Source organism: Lycorma delicatula, chromosome 6, assembly GCF_047948215.1.
Source record: "Lycorma delicatula isolate Av1 chromosome 6, ASM4794821v1, whole genome shotgun sequence".
Lineage (NCBI taxonomy): Eukaryota > Metazoa > Arthropoda > Insecta > Hemiptera > Fulgoridae > Lycorma > Lycorma delicatula.
Window position 1 is genome coordinate 25,499,133 of NC_134460.1, and position 17,839 is coordinate 25,516,971.

At 31.5% G+C, this 17,839-nt stretch overlaps 1 protein-coding gene across 4 annotated transcripts in view; it reads left to right on the forward strand.

The window, feature by feature from the left end:
- Positions 1 to 17,839, forward strand: part of Src64B (Tyrosine-protein kinase Src64B) — a 350,311-nt gene that overhangs the window by 188,104 nt on the left and 144,368 nt on the right. Inside the window, exon 1 of one of the 4 annotated variants that reach the window (XM_075369450.1) lies at positions 2,958 to 2,975. The exons of 2 other annotated variants lie outside the window; for them this stretch is intronic. The gene's annotated coding sequence lies outside the window, so the exon portion shown is untranslated. Of the gene's footprint in view, positions 1 to 2,957; positions 2,976 to 3,053; positions 3,173 to 17,839 lie in introns of those variants that run through there. One more of the 4 variants, XM_075369449.1, reaches the window with a different exon arrangement.

Below are 17,839 nucleotides of genomic sequence, written 5' to 3' on the forward strand. Positions count from 1 at the left end.
TCGACTTGCCCTTATTTTTTTGTGCTTCAACTACTGAACCGATCGATTTAACGAAACGTTCTGGAAAATCTATCTTATGTTATTAAAATCTAAGCTTTCTTTTAACTAAAAACATTAACCGGAGGATTCAACTTCTTTTCCTTTTGATGAAAAAGACTTTCAACATTAAATTATTAAAAAAACTGGCAAGATGTTGCTGAGTTTTTTACGACATTTGTTTGAGAAAAAAAATTTATTATCCCTTCCTCGCAAGATAAAAATGGTAAATAACAGTCGTACCTCTATTCATTTTCTTATCTATTAAAAGGTAATATCTTTTATCTTTTTTTGCTGCAGTGTTTAATTCATAATCGTTTCCAATTTACCGGAACCATAGGTAAATTTGAATACACACACACACACACACACACACACACACACACACACACACACACACACACACACACACACACACACACAGACAGAGAGAGAGAGAGAGAGAGTGAGAGAGAGAGAGAGAGAGAGAGAGAGAGAGAGAGAGAGAGAGAGAGAGAGAGAGAGAGAGAGAGAGAGAGACAACGAAATTTAAAATATTTATAATTTTATTTAAATATAATATCTGTTCGTTTATTTAATTCAGTGATTCTATCTAAAGTGCGCGCGCCAACCATATTTAATTTACGTGCGTGTGGCGGTACTAGCGGTGACGATCTAAACTAAACTGTAATTTCACATCTTACACAGAAAAAATTTCGCTTATACGTTCGGCAGACTGGTGTAGCCGGGAGGCTTACACCGGTACCGAGACAACCGGGCGATCGAGTTCGAGACCCAACCAAACCGAGGTACTTTTTTACACTTTAAATATTATTCATTTATCTAATTCTACCGCTCACCCGTGACGTCACAACATAGCAGACAACTACATCAGCTAAAATAAATAATTAATATTTAAAGTGTAAAATTAATTTGATCGGCAACCCTGTGGAATTTCAAATTTCCCGGTCCAAGAGGATGAGGAAAAAGTAAATTCCCCACAGGGAAAAGGGAAATTCCAAGATGGCGGACTACGACAGTAGCGTTCCTTGTACTATTGACGCAGTATTTCCACTTAGTAGGCAGTAGTTTAGAGCATTTTTTGTGGTGAGGGTGCGATTTTGCTAAAAATTGAGGGCACCTTGCTCTACAGCCTCACCCCCTTGATCTTTTTAAGTTGAAAACATTAATGCTTTATATTTAGAAGTAATCTGATCAAATCTTTTCAAAATCGGTCCAGTAGTTCTGGTGACATAAGGTTATTTAGAAGGGGACACTAAACAAACACACGTACATACGAACATCTGGAGAATTTCCATCCGATTTTTTGGGTTTTTCGAGTTCCTTCGGTGTCAAAAGTCAAGAGCCGGTAAAATTCGCATATGCCCAAATTGGAACGACTTTGCCTTCTAAAGCTATAGCTCAGCTATAGCGCTATCTAGACGGGAATGTAAAAATAAATGAAAAATTAGGTTTTTTAAAAATAAAATTTAAAGTAGTTTTCAGCAATAGCATTTAATAAAAAATTAAAATATTTTATTTTTTTGAATAAGTGAAATAATATTTTATATAATTAATATTTATTTATTTTATTAAAAAATCTAAAACTTAAAAATATTAATTTTTTCATAAAGTCTCATTTCTCCACCAAGATATATTTATTATCTGATATTTTTAAAACTATCGATTAAAATCAGTTACCCTAATAAACAATTACGTGACTACTTTTAGCTATTATTGAGATATAAATCAAAATAAAGGCTAAATATATACCCATATTAGCGTAAATAAAGGTTTTTTTTTACAATATTTATCGAATCAAGTACTTGAAAAAGTTGAAAATACAAATAATATCCAGTGCGATTTTATTTTTTTGTCTGATAACAAACTTTCTATTGTTACCTGTACATGTTATATGTACAACTAGTAAATTAACATTACAATTGGCATAAATATTTTCAATTCGTAATAATTATAATATATAATTTATAGTAATTGTCTGTACAAGGATAAATTCATAAATGTCGCCTTAATCTTATTTAATTGGACATTATTATTTTTAAAAAAAAGAAAAATTGTATTTAATTTTCCAAAATTGTCGAAAAATAGTTAGGAAGCAGTTATTGTCTCCTGTTTAACAGTTGACAGATATGTCAACAGATCCCAATATTTTACCATTAGTAATTATTGGACGTTCTGAATTATAAATTAAAGAGAATATGTGAATAAATTTTCTTAAATTTTTTTCTTTTTTTTCATATAACATCTTGAATTATGTAAATTTTCTTAAATGAGGCGTTATCAGTTTAGAAACTGTTTTCACTGGTATTAGTGGATTAAAAATCCCCCCATCAAATACCCCTCATTCTTAAAAAAAGGATATTTTCTTCCATTCCAAACATATATGAAAACATCTTTGATACTAAAGTCTTTGCAGGACGTTTCAACGTCCTGCAACGTCCATGTGCAGAAGCTTGTCTTTTCAAACGTCATAGATATTATTCAGATTTTTTCAATTAGGATAATATAATTTAACCTTGTTTTAAAGTTCTATTGCTGTATATATCGTTTGTGTCATTATTTTGGGATAATGCAATAATATATTGAAAAAATTCAGCAGTATTTGACAATTTTTTTGTTTTATTTTACGGAAATAATTAGCTTAGTCCAATAAACTAACTTAGAACACATAATTAATTACCATTAAATATTTCAATAAATATGCAGATCTTTTTAACGATGGGAGTATTTGTCATAAATTATATATAAAAATTGTATCATTATTATATTGTAGATAACTATATATTTATATATATATATTTTTTTTTTTTAAATAAGGACATGAATTTTAAAAACTTGACGTCAGAGTGATTACGTATTTGCTTTTTAATTTTATCTCAGCTAGATAAAACACTTTTACTTACTATATCTCGAGCTTTGCACTGGTTTAAATACGTACAGTAAGTATATTTTGACATTTCCTGTTTCTCTTTGGTCGTTTGATTTAGTAAATTAGAATATTACTGAACGTAATAATTTAAGTTTTTCCAGACAAGTATTCTAATATAGAATTTAGTGTTTGTGGGGTTGTACAGATAGTAATTTTTTTTCTTATGAAGTAACAACAGTTTGGTTCTTTTTAATTGTTTTATTACAAGTAAGCTTTTTTTTTTAAAATAAAAGTTATAATAATTTGATATACGATCTATGTTGGAAGTTCTGTGTATAAAAACTAAAAAATTTTGATTTTTTTGTAAAATTTATTTATAATATTTTTCTTAATTGTTATTACTTATGTAACGGGTGCCTCTTTTAAATGTATTTTCATATAAAATAAAATGAAAGCAGTTTTTCTCCTTGTCAGTTGTTAATAATAATAGTAATTAACTTTTCATTCAAAAAATATCAACTATTACTATTATTACTTGGCTTCAGTTTTACGTCGTATTTTCAAGTTTATTTTCTTTACGAAATCATAATTAAATTTTTTTATCTAATTCTTCTATTTTTGGAATCTAATGTTTAATTTTCTAAAAATATGTACGTTTTCCAATTGCCTTTATTTATTCTATATCTTATATAAAATTAAAAGAACTGAAATTTGGTTAGCATTTTGACGAGATTACCATGTATTTATTTTACCATATCCATGTTCTTTATTAAAATATCATTAACAAATTACTTGAACTTCGATCTGTACTTTTTGATTTTTCTTTTGCAGAAAAGTTTTTAAAAAATGGTTGATTTTAAAACAATTTTCAAGATAATTTTTAACTACAATTATTTTTTTTCTGGACGATTAATTCACTTTGTAACCTCGAAGTTTGTATACGGGAATGTGAAATGGAAATTTTATAGCGTCTCCGAATGAAAGGCCGATATGCTATTACTCCGCCACAGAGGTCGGCATTTTATAAAACTGATTTTAACACAATTTTTAAGATAATTTCTAGTGTAACTACAATTTAATTATTACTTCTAATGTGTATGTTCTAATCTGTTCTACTAGTGAACAATAACCAACCCTCCCCCAATGGTAAAAATGAGGTGAAGATGTTATGTATGACGTAAAAATGATGTGTAGTCTTGTACAAGCTCAGGCCTACCATTCCTGCGATGCATAGTTAATTGTAACGTAACCATCAAAGTACGCCGGTATCCGATCTCTAGTATTCAAATACGAATAAAAGCAACTAGCGTTTACTAGGATTTTAATCTCAGAACCTTCGATTCGAAAATAAGCTGTTGAACAAGTAATTTGCGATGGATAGTTAACCGCTAAACCAGCCCGGTAGGCTAACTGTAACTTAAATACAGACTTTGTTTTAACTGTATATATTTGGAATATTTTCTGTACTGTTAATGAAAAATTATTTTTTTTATTTTTTAGCTCAAAATTTCAGTTGATAAAAAAAATGTTGAACTTATAAAATTTTAAACAGTTTATTAGGAAAATATATTTTACGAAGTGTTTCCCCGATATGTTTTAGTCTATAAAATATATTTAGCAATTTTTATTATACTTGTCTGTTACTTTAGAATTTTCTATACTAGGATATTTTTATTATTTGTTTTTTTTTTAATGTATTATTTTTCTTTAGAATTTAATAAAATTATGTTAATTATTAAAATATTTTTCTTATTATTATATAGCACTTGATGACAAGTCATCTTGACTTAACAAGAATCTAGTAAAGAGTGTAAAAATGTTATAAAAATTAATATGGGCTTTTAATTTAACCCAATGGTAGGTGTACAAATTTTATTTTTTTAACACTGAGAATCTATTTCAGTAAATATTTCATTGTACAGAAATAAAAAGAAAAAAATAAATAAATAACTTTGGAAGAAAAAAATCTCAACTTTGACTCCTTCCGTTGTTAGGGGTAATGTTCAATATCTAAGCCAGATGCGAGGATAATGTATTCGGGTGATATGTTTGTTTGTCTTCCCGTAATTCAGAACAACTCTACTACCGATTTTCCATAAATATCAAGGGTATATATTTTACTCCAATTTCGTAGCAATTTTTTTTATGATTGAAATTTAATTATAAAGGGTAAAAATAATCATCCTCATTTATAGTATATTATTATAAAATCATTAACATAAATAATTAAATTCAATGTCATATTTGATATTTAATTGAATTTGTTTTTTGTTTTTTTTTTTTAATTTTTCCATGAATAAAATATCAAACTATGAGCGATGCTGATTTGAAAAAAAAATAGTATTTTTAAAGCTTTCGAAGCCATTTTCGGGTTAGAGAAATCAGAATAAAAATCACGGTTTTTTCTGCCAACTATCTTTAAATGAAAATATTCTATTTTTATTATTTTAATAGATATATAATTGTAATGTGAAGTTTTTCAAATACGAGATTTTTTTTTAATTGATTTCAATTAAAGGGGGAGATGTTCTCAATTCGACATTACCTAATTATTTTTATTTCTTTCAAGTATTACTTTTCAGTAAATAAACTTGTTTTATTGTTTATTTTTCAATTTGTAAAAGAGTTTATCTGATGGTCTAGATTATCTCTTTTCCGTATAAGTTAAAAGTGTACGATTTTTTTAACAAAAAATGATATCTACGTAGCGGGCTTGAAGATATTTTTTAGTTGTCATTGGCTAGCATTTGTTTGTGTAGCAGAATGATACCTAGTCTGATATTATTCTGTTAATAATAGTGTTTCTACTCGAGAATTTTAGAAAATTAATTGGAATGTATATGGTAAAAGAAATACCGGTGATTCAAAAAGGACTTCATAACTTTAAAAGCATATAAAAATTTATGAAGATAACTTATAGATTCGGTTGCGGTCTTATTTCGTAGCAAAACATATCAAGTTTTGACTTTTTAGTACCAAATTCGGCCACCAACGCTGTCACCAGAGTTGTATTTACTGAAACGTGTTCAATGTGTGTGTTTGTTTCACGACTTGCAGTCAGCAACTGAAGTTTAACGTAATTTTTGTAGGGAGTACGGTAGGAGTTTCCTAGTAGAGATACAATTTACTGTTGGCACCAAACCTTCGTTGGGACAGATTGCTCTTTTTCCAGACAGAACGGCCCGTTCTTCTTCCAAGAGGCAACCGTAAATGGTAACGTTTATCTGGAGATGCTTCAAAATTTTCTAATTCGTCAGTTAAACGACGATGTCCAAGATAATCTTGTTATCAGAAAAACGGGGAAGTCCGAGATTTTCTTGATACTTGATTCCCAGGTAGGTGGATCGGTCGTGAAGGGTCAATTGTATGGTCACCTCGCTCCCCAGATTTGATTCCGCTAGATTTTTTCTTGTGTGGTTTCATTAAAGATCGGATTTATTTACTGCCTTTGCTTGTTGGTCTTGTTGAGCTAAGACTTTGAATTAACGCCGTAGCTGCAGTCTTTTAACGCCCGACTTGCTGGCTACAGTCTGGAATGAAATCGACTTCAGGTGGGATGTATGCCGCATTACAAATGGAAGCCGTATTGAATCAAAGTAAATGTTTGGTGACAAACTTGATGTGTTTTTCTATAAAATGAGACCTCAACCGAATCTGTAAGTTATCACAATAAAGGTTTACATGCTTTTACAATTGTGAAGTTCATTTTGAATCACCCGGTACGTTTCTACGTTCTCGTGAGCTTTAACTTACGTTTGAGAGTATGCTGTTTATACTTTATTTCTTTATATCATATTTTTATCAGAATGCAAATCTAGTTTTATGATTTTTGGCGAACGAATCTTTTCATAAGAACTGCGTTCTGTGTAGGCCTACCCAAAATTTAAATCAAAATAAATCTCACAAATTTAAAATACATTAAAACAAATCTTTATTGAATTTAAATAAATGAAAGGTAAAGAATAATTTTATAAAAATTAAAAACGACTGAAAAATGGGATGGCACCAAAGGTAAAATTAATACGTTATAAGTCTACTTAAAAGTTTGATTCTTCGAAGACGATTTAATCTTCAGCGAATTAATTGTTCATAATTAATCTGTTATTATTTTTACACTGTTTAATGTAGGATTGTTTTAGCATAATAAAATATAATTTGATACCATTCTGATATTTAAAATATATATTTACTTTCTTTCTTTTTTCCTGTTTAGCCTCTGGTAACTACCGTTTAGATAATTCTTCAGAGGATGAATGAGGATGATATGTATGAGTGTAAATGAAGTGTAGTCTTGTACAGTCCCAGTTCGACTATTCCTAAGATGTGTGGTTAATTGAACTCGACCACCAAAGAACACCGGTATCCGTAATCTAGTATTCAAATACGTATAAAAGTAACTGCCTTTACTAGGACTTGAACGCTGGAACTCTCGATTTCCAAATCAGTTGATTTGGGAAGACGCGTTCACCACTAGACCAACCCGGTGGGTTTGGAGGAACCGATACTCATATTGAGTAAACAAAATATTCAACTGCTCTTGAATATTTCCATATTATTCGTTAAAATATAAATTAAAAGTCTATAAAGCTCAAAGCAATTATTTACTTTTTTATTTTGAACGAGAGTCCAATTTTACAAAAAATCAGTTCCTTTTTTTGCGATTTGAACTTTTGAAGTAATTTTATAAAATATTCCAAAAAAGAAAATTAAATTAAAAATCAAGCTCGTAAGATTTATTTTATGGAACCTGGTGCGACCGCATTCCTCTCAGAACAAATTGAAATTTTTGTTGTTGTTCCTGAGCATTAATAAACAAAAAGTTGACAACAATGTTGTTATCAATTTCTGGCAAAGATTATTTATTCTTATATAGTGGAAAAATAATGATACGTGAAAAAAATTAAAAAAAGGATCGATATTTTTTAAACTTTGATCAGTTCCCCACCCAATATTACCCAACCCGGTGGGTAAATATATATTTACTGAAATTCAAGATGATTATAAGAAAAACCTTCAATTAAATTTCGATAATAAAAATCGATGTTCTCACATTTCAAAGAGCCTTATCTCACGATCTTATTACAATCAGTAGTAATGTAGTAATCATTACTACATTAGTCTGATCTTTTTCGGAATTCCTCCCCCCCCAAAAAAAAAAACACTTAATTTTTTTAACCATTCGGCCAAAAATCGATGTATTTTTAATATCTAACAAGAATTAGGTGGGAATATGCGTGTTTCAAACTAAAAAATAAAAATTCAACGTAAACAAAATATATTGAAAGAAAAATTTGTTGTAGGGGAAACAACCCAATAACCGGATATTTTTCTTTTGTCTTCAGCCATATGACTGGTTTGATGCAGCTCTCCAAGATTCCCTATCTAGTGCTAGTTGTTTCATTCCAATATACCGCCTATATCCTACATCCCTAACAATTTTACATATTTCAAACATTGCCTGCCTGCACAATTTTTTCCTTCTACCTTACCCTCTAATATTAAAGCGACTATTCCAGGATGCCTTAATATGTGGCCTATAGGTCTGTCTATTCTTTTAACTATATTTTTCCAAATCCCTCTTTCTTCATCGATTTGCCGCAACACCTCTTCATTTGTCACTTTATCCACCAACCTGATTTTTAACCCTGTAGCACTAAATTTCAAAAGCTTCTAATCTTTTCTGCTCAGGTACTCCGTTCAACCAAGTTTTACTTCTATATAAAACGACGCTCCAAACATATACTTTCAAAAATCTTTTCCCGACATTTAAATTAATTTTTTATGTAAGAAAATTATATTTTTGATTGAAAGCTCGTTTCGCCTGTGCTATTCGGCATTTTACATCGCTCCTGCTTCGTCCATCTTTAGTAATTCTACTTCCCAAATAACAAAATTCTTCTACTTCCATAATCTTTTCTCTTCCTATTTTACATTCAGTGGTCCATCTTCATGATTTCTACTACGTTTCGTTACTTTCGTTTTGTTTTTGTTTATTTTCATGCGGTATTTCTTGCGTAGGACTTCATCCATGCCGTTCGTTGTTTCTTCTAAATCCTTTTTACTCTCGGCTAGAATTACTATATCATCATCAGCAAATCGTATTTTTATCTTTTCACCTTGTACTGTTACTCCGGATCTAAATTGTTCTTTAACATCATTAACTGCTAGTTCTATGTAAAGATTAAAATGTAACGAGGATAGGGAACATCCTTGTCGGACTCCCTTTCTTATTACGGCTTTTTTGTTATGTTCCTCAACCGGATATAACCATTTATTTTACCATTCTTATAACCATTTATATTTATTTATTTTATAAATATAATGTAACCAAACTAAAATTATAATTCAGTAATTATTGCAATTATTTATTTAAATAATCAAAATATTACTACTGTTAATTAATTGAGGTTACCAAGGGTAGGTTAAGTTTGGTTAGATTAATAATTTTTTAATAAATTCAGTAATTATTGCAATTACTATCTAAATAATCATAAATTACTGTTAGTCACTCGAAGTTAGCGATCGAATCGAGTGTTAGTTAAGTTTGGTTGATTATACGAGTATTTATAATTTATATCTATAATTATAAGCAATAATGCTTATATTTTTAATATTGAAATATGTTAATATGGAAAATGTTTAAATGACCAGTATAAAAACGCATGTTAGTGTATTATCAGGTTATTCTGTTATTTTTCCAACCTGGTTATTGTTAATATCAATATTTCCTACTATTTTTAAACATGCATATTCCCACCTAATTCTTATTGGACATTAAAAATACATCGACTTTTGACGATTGGTTAAAAAATTGTTTTTTTTGGGGGGGGGGATTGCGAAAAAGATCCCGTTAGTCTTTACGTTATTTATCTGCTTATATTTTCGATTTTTTTCACTGGAGAAACCTGTATTCTCACGTTTTTGTATTTTGTCGATGACTTTATTTTATTCGGGCAGTCATTTTTTTAAGGTTTATGGAAATTTTAAAATTAAAAAAAAATTATATTAAATAAAACTAATTCAAAAAACCCGTCAACAAAGCTAAAATATAACTTTATCAATTGTTATTAAAATGTCAACTTTTTGAACTTAGCACGCTATTAAGATCTAATAAAACGCTTTTATTTGTTCGTATTTCTTTTTCAATCAATTGAAATTTATAGAGATATGGAAAAGTTACATTTTAATTTTTTAATACGGTTGATGTTGGTTTTTATTATTTTTATTATCATTTTGCGTGTTTATTTCGCTTTTTAGACAGTTTATTGTTACTTTTATGTTAAATTTTACTTTGTGCTTGTTTTTTTTTTTGTAATTTACTTGAATGGATTTTAACAAAATTTTTAAACAGAATAAAAATAAGTAGCCTTTATAAAAAAACATATTTATAATTTTGTGCTGCACTGGCCTGTGGAACTTTTCAATATTAATCGGTTAAAGACTATATATGTTTATTTGAAAATTTAATTAAAATTAAAATCACCATTCATCTCTCTATATATATAAATCCAATCTACATATTTTATAAATGAATAGGTATGCTAAATAATTATTCAAATAAATTGGAAAACAAGATTAGGTTTCGAAAACGGTTTCCAAATAAGCCGCTCTCTTCAGACTAGGGTAACCTGAATTGGAGATGTAAATGGTTTATACGATTTAAAACTAAATATATGCTTTCTATTTTGATTGTCTAGACAACAGTTATTTGTATTTTTTACTTTTATTTTTATTCTACAATTCCGGCTAAAATATTTGTTTTACTGTGTTACGAAAGTATTGTTTAGTTATCGGTTGAGTTTGTTTATTACAATTATTATTATATCTGTATTTTCTTTTACATTTACTTTTTTTACGATTCTTTTGCCTTAGAAACTACTGATGTTTAAACAATCGGGATGACCATCTTGGTTTAGCATTTATGATAAAACTATTTTAAATAGTTTTTAAACCGTAATCTTGTTTTCCAATTATATTCACTGTTCATAATATTTAAATAATTAACGTAAATTTTCTGTAACAACTAAAATGAAATTTTTTAAAAGGGTTGATAAATGATTAATAACGAACACATATCAATTGGGTACTCAGTTTTAATATTGATAGATGAACTATGTTCATCCATCAGTATTATTAAAAAAGTAGATTATGTTAATAGTATTTTTTCTTTGAAAATTAATTTATTGCTTAATAATCCACTTAAAAACTAATGTAAAATGTAAGGGTCGCCTCTTTTTATTCTCCAATCATATTTCTTTAACTTAAATAATTTTGTTTCGTTACTGAAATTATTCTTTAAAAAAGCTAACAATAAAGTTGTAATACTTTTCTGACATCGGTTACTTATCCACTTACGGTCCACTTACAGTGGAAAAATAATTATACTTGAAAAAAGTTACCTAAAATTTATTTTTTGGGGTGGGAGTAATTTATGATGAAGTTTTATTCTGAAATTATCGTTACATTTTTAATTAAATCAAAAACAGTTGTAAAAATTCAAAAAAATACTGATAGAAGGCAGTATTCATCTATCAGTATTAATAATACTGGTAGATGAATTATGTAAAAATTTATTTCAATTTTTTTTAAAAATAAAAAATTTTAAAAATTAAAAAATTGGTAATTTTTTTTCTGCTTCCCCGCCTCAAAAATCACCTTCCAAGAGTTTTTTTTCTCCGTTTACTATGTTAAATGGAAGAAACTGAAAAAATTCCGCTAGAAAATGTACAGTTGGTAAAAAGATGCCTGTTTTTTTTTTGGTTGTGGAGGGTAGGGGTGAATTAATATAAAATTTTATTGTTTTGTTATTATTAAAAGTTTAAATAAATCAGAAAATTTTTTAAAAATTCAAAAATTGTTATTTTTAAACTTTGATCGGGTTTCTCATCCCCATTATTTCCCCCAAAGTATTTTTTTATTTTTTGGTCACTTTTGCTACTACTATGCCTAGGAAGACATAAAAATCATCGGTTAAAAATATGCAATAAATAAAAAGACATCGATTTTTAAGGAAGGGGTTAATTTTGGGGAAAAATTTATTTTAAAATGGTAAGATAAGCATTTACGTTTGTACCGAGCTGAATATAAAGTGAGGTTTTGTTTGTAAAATTTTGAGAAAATTAACCGATGTACAGAAAGTGATATTTGGTTTGCCCCTGTCTTTGTCAACCGAACTGTCGGCTGGTTTTGTGGAGGGGGTCGAGCGTGCGGGGTTTCCTGTATTATCTAACCAGATGACATCATCCGATTACTAATAACATGATACATTTGTGTATGAAATGCAAATACAACAGATTAGTACAATACAATGACTAGTACACTAGAAACAGCAGTTGGCGAGGGAAAACTTTTAGCTCTCATATTTTTTTACACCAGTTTCTGTACGAAATTTCATTAAAATCGGTTTATTCAGTTAAAAGTTATTTATTTTTTAATCTTACCTCCCGGAACCAGACCCCCGATTAAGCATGATCATGGTTCCGGGAGGTGCCTCTAGCCTCCAGACGAGGGAAACGCCAGGGGCCCAGTCTTCTAGCTTAGGGGCTCGAGAGTCCCCACATTTCATCGCCACCGCCCACCGTGCAAGCACGGGCGAACGGCAGCTCCGTACGGAGGTGTCCCTCACCCTCTCGCTTCCCGATATTTCATTTAAAAAATTCCCGACACAAAACTCGTCACAGTGTCGAAATCCATCGGACTGTGTAACATCGTTCCAATGATGAGTCCTACCTCGAGATGCCCAGTTACGGCAGCACAGTTGCGGCGTTTATCATCCCAACGTGGACACTGGAATATCACGTGCTCGCGTCAAAAGTTATTTAACTTCAAACACGCCAACCCAACACAAGTATATACGTACGAACATTACCTCCCGTTTCTTTTTGGTTATTTGAGATTCTATAGGTCATGAAATGTCAGAAATGCAAAAAACCCATCCCCCATTTTTTGACTCGTTACCATAGTTTCCTTCTTGCAGCATAGCTCTAAAACTATGATGCCAGGAAAGTAAAGTCTGAAGAAAATCTAAATAGACGTACTCGATTTGAGTACTTTTTAATTTAATTCGAATTTACCCTCTAGTAAAACCCGCCCGCAAAATAAATTCTAAAAATGTGGCTGGTTGTCTTCTCTCCAAATTTTAATCAGATACTTTTCTGTTTTTTGCTGTTTTCCATATAACACATACTTCAGTGAGAAATGGTTATTTTTTAGAATAAATATTAAAATGAATATATTACTTTTGAGTAGTAGAATAAGATAATTTACAAAGTATATGAAAGTAATTATTCTTACGGAAGATCGAAGTTCAATTAAAAAATATTTTTTTTAAATGACTATGGGCGAGATGAACGTACTGTAACAACTGCGATATTATGTACTTTTTATTATAACATAATGTTGTATATCGTTTGCATTGGCACGAAATATTTAATCAGATATTTTATTTACAAATATAATTTCATCTTCGACCGTAATAACAACAATAATAATATTTATGGTTGTTGAACCCAGTATTACGATCATTAGAATTACCATTTGTCGATGTAAATTATTAGTTATTCGGACATATTTTTAGAATTCGTTTCTGCATTATTTTTCCTACATCTTTTGAGATTAATTTTAAGAAATGATGGAAAAATAAAGACTTAAAAATTATCAAAGCTGTTGCTACACACCTTCGATAATGGCTGGGGTAAGAAGTGGAAATTAAATCTTAGTAATAATCTAAATACGAATGCTCTCTCACATCACTCTTTCTCCAACTTCCTAAATATCGAGAAACCTGAAATTTGGTGCAAACATTTATGATAACCATAATATAGAAACTAAACATAAATCACCCCGATTATTAATTTCTAATGGCTGAAAAGGGTAAAATACTGAATATCAACATTTAAGGTAGATTTCATTAGAAAGCTACTGTAAGGGGCACCATGATTCGACTTCGGAAAATCTCTATTCATCTTCGCGTTTCACGTCTCTCAGACCCCAAAACCACCGTCAGCTCAAAAGTTTATATATATATATTTCACTTTCTTTTGGGCACGATAACTGCCGTAATTTTGCGCCAATCACTTTCAAATTGTTCCCTAAAAATAACTGGACCCAAAAGTTTGGTCGAGTACGTTAACGACCAAAATCGGACCAGGGGGGTTTCGAAAAACAAAACATCTCTTAAACTTTCTTATTAAGTAAAACATTGAATTCGTTTAAAGTTCCTACTATTTTTTGGATAAGGGCCTAAAACTTATCTAAGTAAAGGTTTTGATATCAAAAAAATATTACCTAAATTTTTTGTCTGTAACAATTTTTGATATGACCAACCCTTACGGCAAGGGATGATCAAAATGTTGTTGGAATTGTAAGATGGAGCTTGTCGTATGCTAAACATGTGAAACTTTTTTTCACTTGCATCTATTGTCGTATTGAGTAAATTTGAAGTTTTTCTTAATTTTAAGTTGGAAATTATTTTTATCCCCTAGATAGCATCGGTGAAATCTACCTCCGTCTTCCTGCGTATCAAAAAGGATTTTTTTATTTAAAAAATATTTTGAAAATTGGAAATTTGAAGTTTTCTTTATTATACCTGAAGAAATAGTAATTAATTATTTTGATTTTGATTAAAATTATTTTGATTAACGAACTCCAAAGGAATGAAAAGGGGGCCAGAATTTAGATCATAATTCGATTTCCTTCTGATTATTTTTCAGACTTTGCATAGTTATTTTTATTGGGCCACCAATAAATAATGAACGAACGTTTTCACCATCATGTCTAATAAGAGCTTAAAATATTTAAGTTTCAAAAAAGATATCCATGTGAATTTTTATCTCAGAAAAAAGATTGTCAAAGTTTATATAGTACTATGAGGCTGCGCCCCCTGGTCGGTTTTTCGGCCAGTGAAAAAAACTGCACCAATGAAAGAGTAGCAAAATGTTATTATAGGTTACCTTTCTTCCTCTTTCCTTCTTTCTTTATATCTTTGAATTATTTACATTATATTATTTTCCTGAGTGTTTTAAAAATTTCCCGACCCAGTAGATCAAACCCACCAGGTTGGTCTACTAGATAAACTCGTCATCGCAAATCGTTAATTTCGAAGTCGAGAGTTCTAAGGTCAAATCCTAGTAAAGGCAGTTGAAATAAGGATTTGAATACTAGATCGTGGATACCGGAGTTCTTTCGTTTTTTTCTCCTCTACTCAATCCGCCCTCCCAAGGCCGGACCCTCTTTTCCAGCATAATTCGGCCCTGGGGGGGTGCCACTCCCTCTAACCACCCGAGTGGCCATACTGGGTAGCCGGGACGTGGTCTTCTTTCCTCGCCTCTAATGGTCCCCCCCCGAAGGGGTACCCCCACCGGGTTTATGGTCTTTTACAATCTCTTGCCTTGCCCAATCACTCTTTTCATTCACCATCTTCCTCATATTTCTATTCTTCTTTTGTTCCTCAGAAGCCTTCGTTCTCAGATTACCACCAATCATGCTAGAGCTCAAGGCCCAGTTTCTATGACCATGCAGCATAGCTGCTACGATATTGTCAGCCGTAACTTTGTCAATCACTGCAATGGAAGATGGTGTGTTCCTTCGAGTGCTTTTACTGCTCTCGCAGTAAAAGCACCGATCCGACCTCTTCCGCTTCCTCTGAAACAGATACTTATTGAAGCGGCCGTGGCCGGACAAGAATTGTGTCAGCTCAAACGACAGTTCTCCGTGACTTCTTGTCAGCCACGGCTTCAACTCCGGGATTAGCCTCCAGGTCCACTTACCTACCTGTGATCTATTCCAACTCGCCTGGCAGTTTTCCAGTAGCATCTGTTTCGCCCGGCCCGTTGGCATACCCTCTGCTTTCTGATTTCTTCTGCCACTAGGTCGAACGGAGACAAGGCCGCTATCACTAATGTCGCCTCTGTCGAGACTGTCCGTTAAGCCTTAGATACACCAGTAGTAAGCGGCCGTTGCAATCCGATAAGCCTATGCTTGCCTACCTTCTTCTGTAGTGTTCTCTTCCAGGCTGGCACCGCGTATAATACCACTGACCTCGCCACCGACACCAATAGCCGTCGTTTCGAGGAACTCGGTCCACTGGTCCTGCCCATCAGCCTGGTGACCGCTGCCACCCTCCTTCTTGCTTTGTTAACAGTTTCGATCACGTGAGGTGAGAATGACCCCCTACTGTCGAACCAGATCCCGAAGTACTTAGTCTTAGTCATAGAGGCAATTTCAGTATCCCCTACTGCGAGTGTTATCGAACGCAAATGATGTCGTCCTGCCATCACGATTAATTTCGTCTTCTCCTCTGCTAAGCGGAGCTTCCTTTCTCGTAGCCAGTCGTACACCAGCCAAATAGCCGCATTATCTCTGGCCATAACCTCCTCTTCCGTCCTCCCAGTAACGACCAGGGAGAGATCATCTGCGAATCCGATAGGGTGTTGGGTTTCAATTAACCACACGTTTCGGGAATGGTCGACATGAGATTGTACAAGACTGAACATGATTTACTTTCATACAAATCACCCTCATTCATCCTTCATTAAAATCACCTTACGGTTGTTCCGAAGGTTAAACAGAAGGAGAGAGAGTGAGAGGGGGAGAGACCTAGTAGATTAATTAGGTTTGGAGTTATTGCAGTTTTCTTTTTTTCAGCATTTTTTTACTATGTTGCAATACAGGGAGAACAAGTGTTCGCTCATATCTCGACACAAGAGTTGAGGAAAAATTTCGTTGAAGCCTCATTAGGGGCGATTTGATTCTCCGAGTGTTTTAAGTCGTTGCCCGTCCCAGTAGATCAATTAGGCCTCTAGTTATTGCAATTTTCGTGTTTTCAGAATTTTTATTATTTTTTATAAATATACGATTTTTTGAAATATAAGATAAGATATTTGCTTAGATATTTCTTAATTAATACTACATTTAAAGAAGATCGTATCAGTAATCTAATCTCTAAGAGAAAAACGGGATTGGTCTACAGACTAATTGCCCTAATATTCTCTGACATTAATATTCTCTAATATTCTTTCTTTGGAATCAAGACTAATAAAATTTTTATATTAAAATTTTTTTGTCGTCAGATTGTACATTTATTTGATGGACGGCACATAAAAACGATGAAGTTAACCCTTATATTAAGTTTATAAGATTAGGGTTCACAGTTTAATAAAATTTTTATTTTCATTTTCAAGTGCAATAAAATTAAAATAGTGTTATGAAATAATGACATAAAAGTTTATCTAAGAAATTGGCTTTAATTAATTACTTATCCGTTCTCTTTACACTCATTACACGACCTAATATAAAATAACTAAAATAGTGATTGTTGCTTCTTTGAACGCTTATAAATTATTATCTTATAATTATTAAAATTTATTTAGAGCTAAAATATTGTAAATCTAAAATCCATTATAAAGCGTTTGATAGTTTTTTAAATTTTTTTCAGTTTACTAAATGCTAATTAACTTTAAAAAAAACTCTTACTCAGTTCTGCGCAAGAAGACCAACTTTTCGTTAATTTAATTTGGTTTTAATTAGTACAGAGTTCGACCATCAGCGTCGTCACCAGTGATGTTAAAAATGGATACATTTAATGGTGAGGAACGTGCTTGCTGTGAATTTTGGTTTCACGATTTGCAGTATGCAACTGTAGTACAACGTAATTTTCGTAGAGCTTCGATAGGAAGCCTCCTAGTAGACATGCAATTTTCTCTTGGCACCAAACCTTCGTTGAGACCACTTGTTCTGTTAAGCATACAAAATCACCAGGATGCTCACACGTCCTTGAAGCTGGTTTGGAACAACTCAGAAAAAGCTTTGCTCGTAGTCCGAAGAAAGCTCTTCAACTTGACGAGCGTCACGTGAGACTGTCATTCTACAAACGACTGTTTGGCGCGTTTTATGTAAACAAATGCACTTGAAGCCATACAAACTAACCGTGGTTGA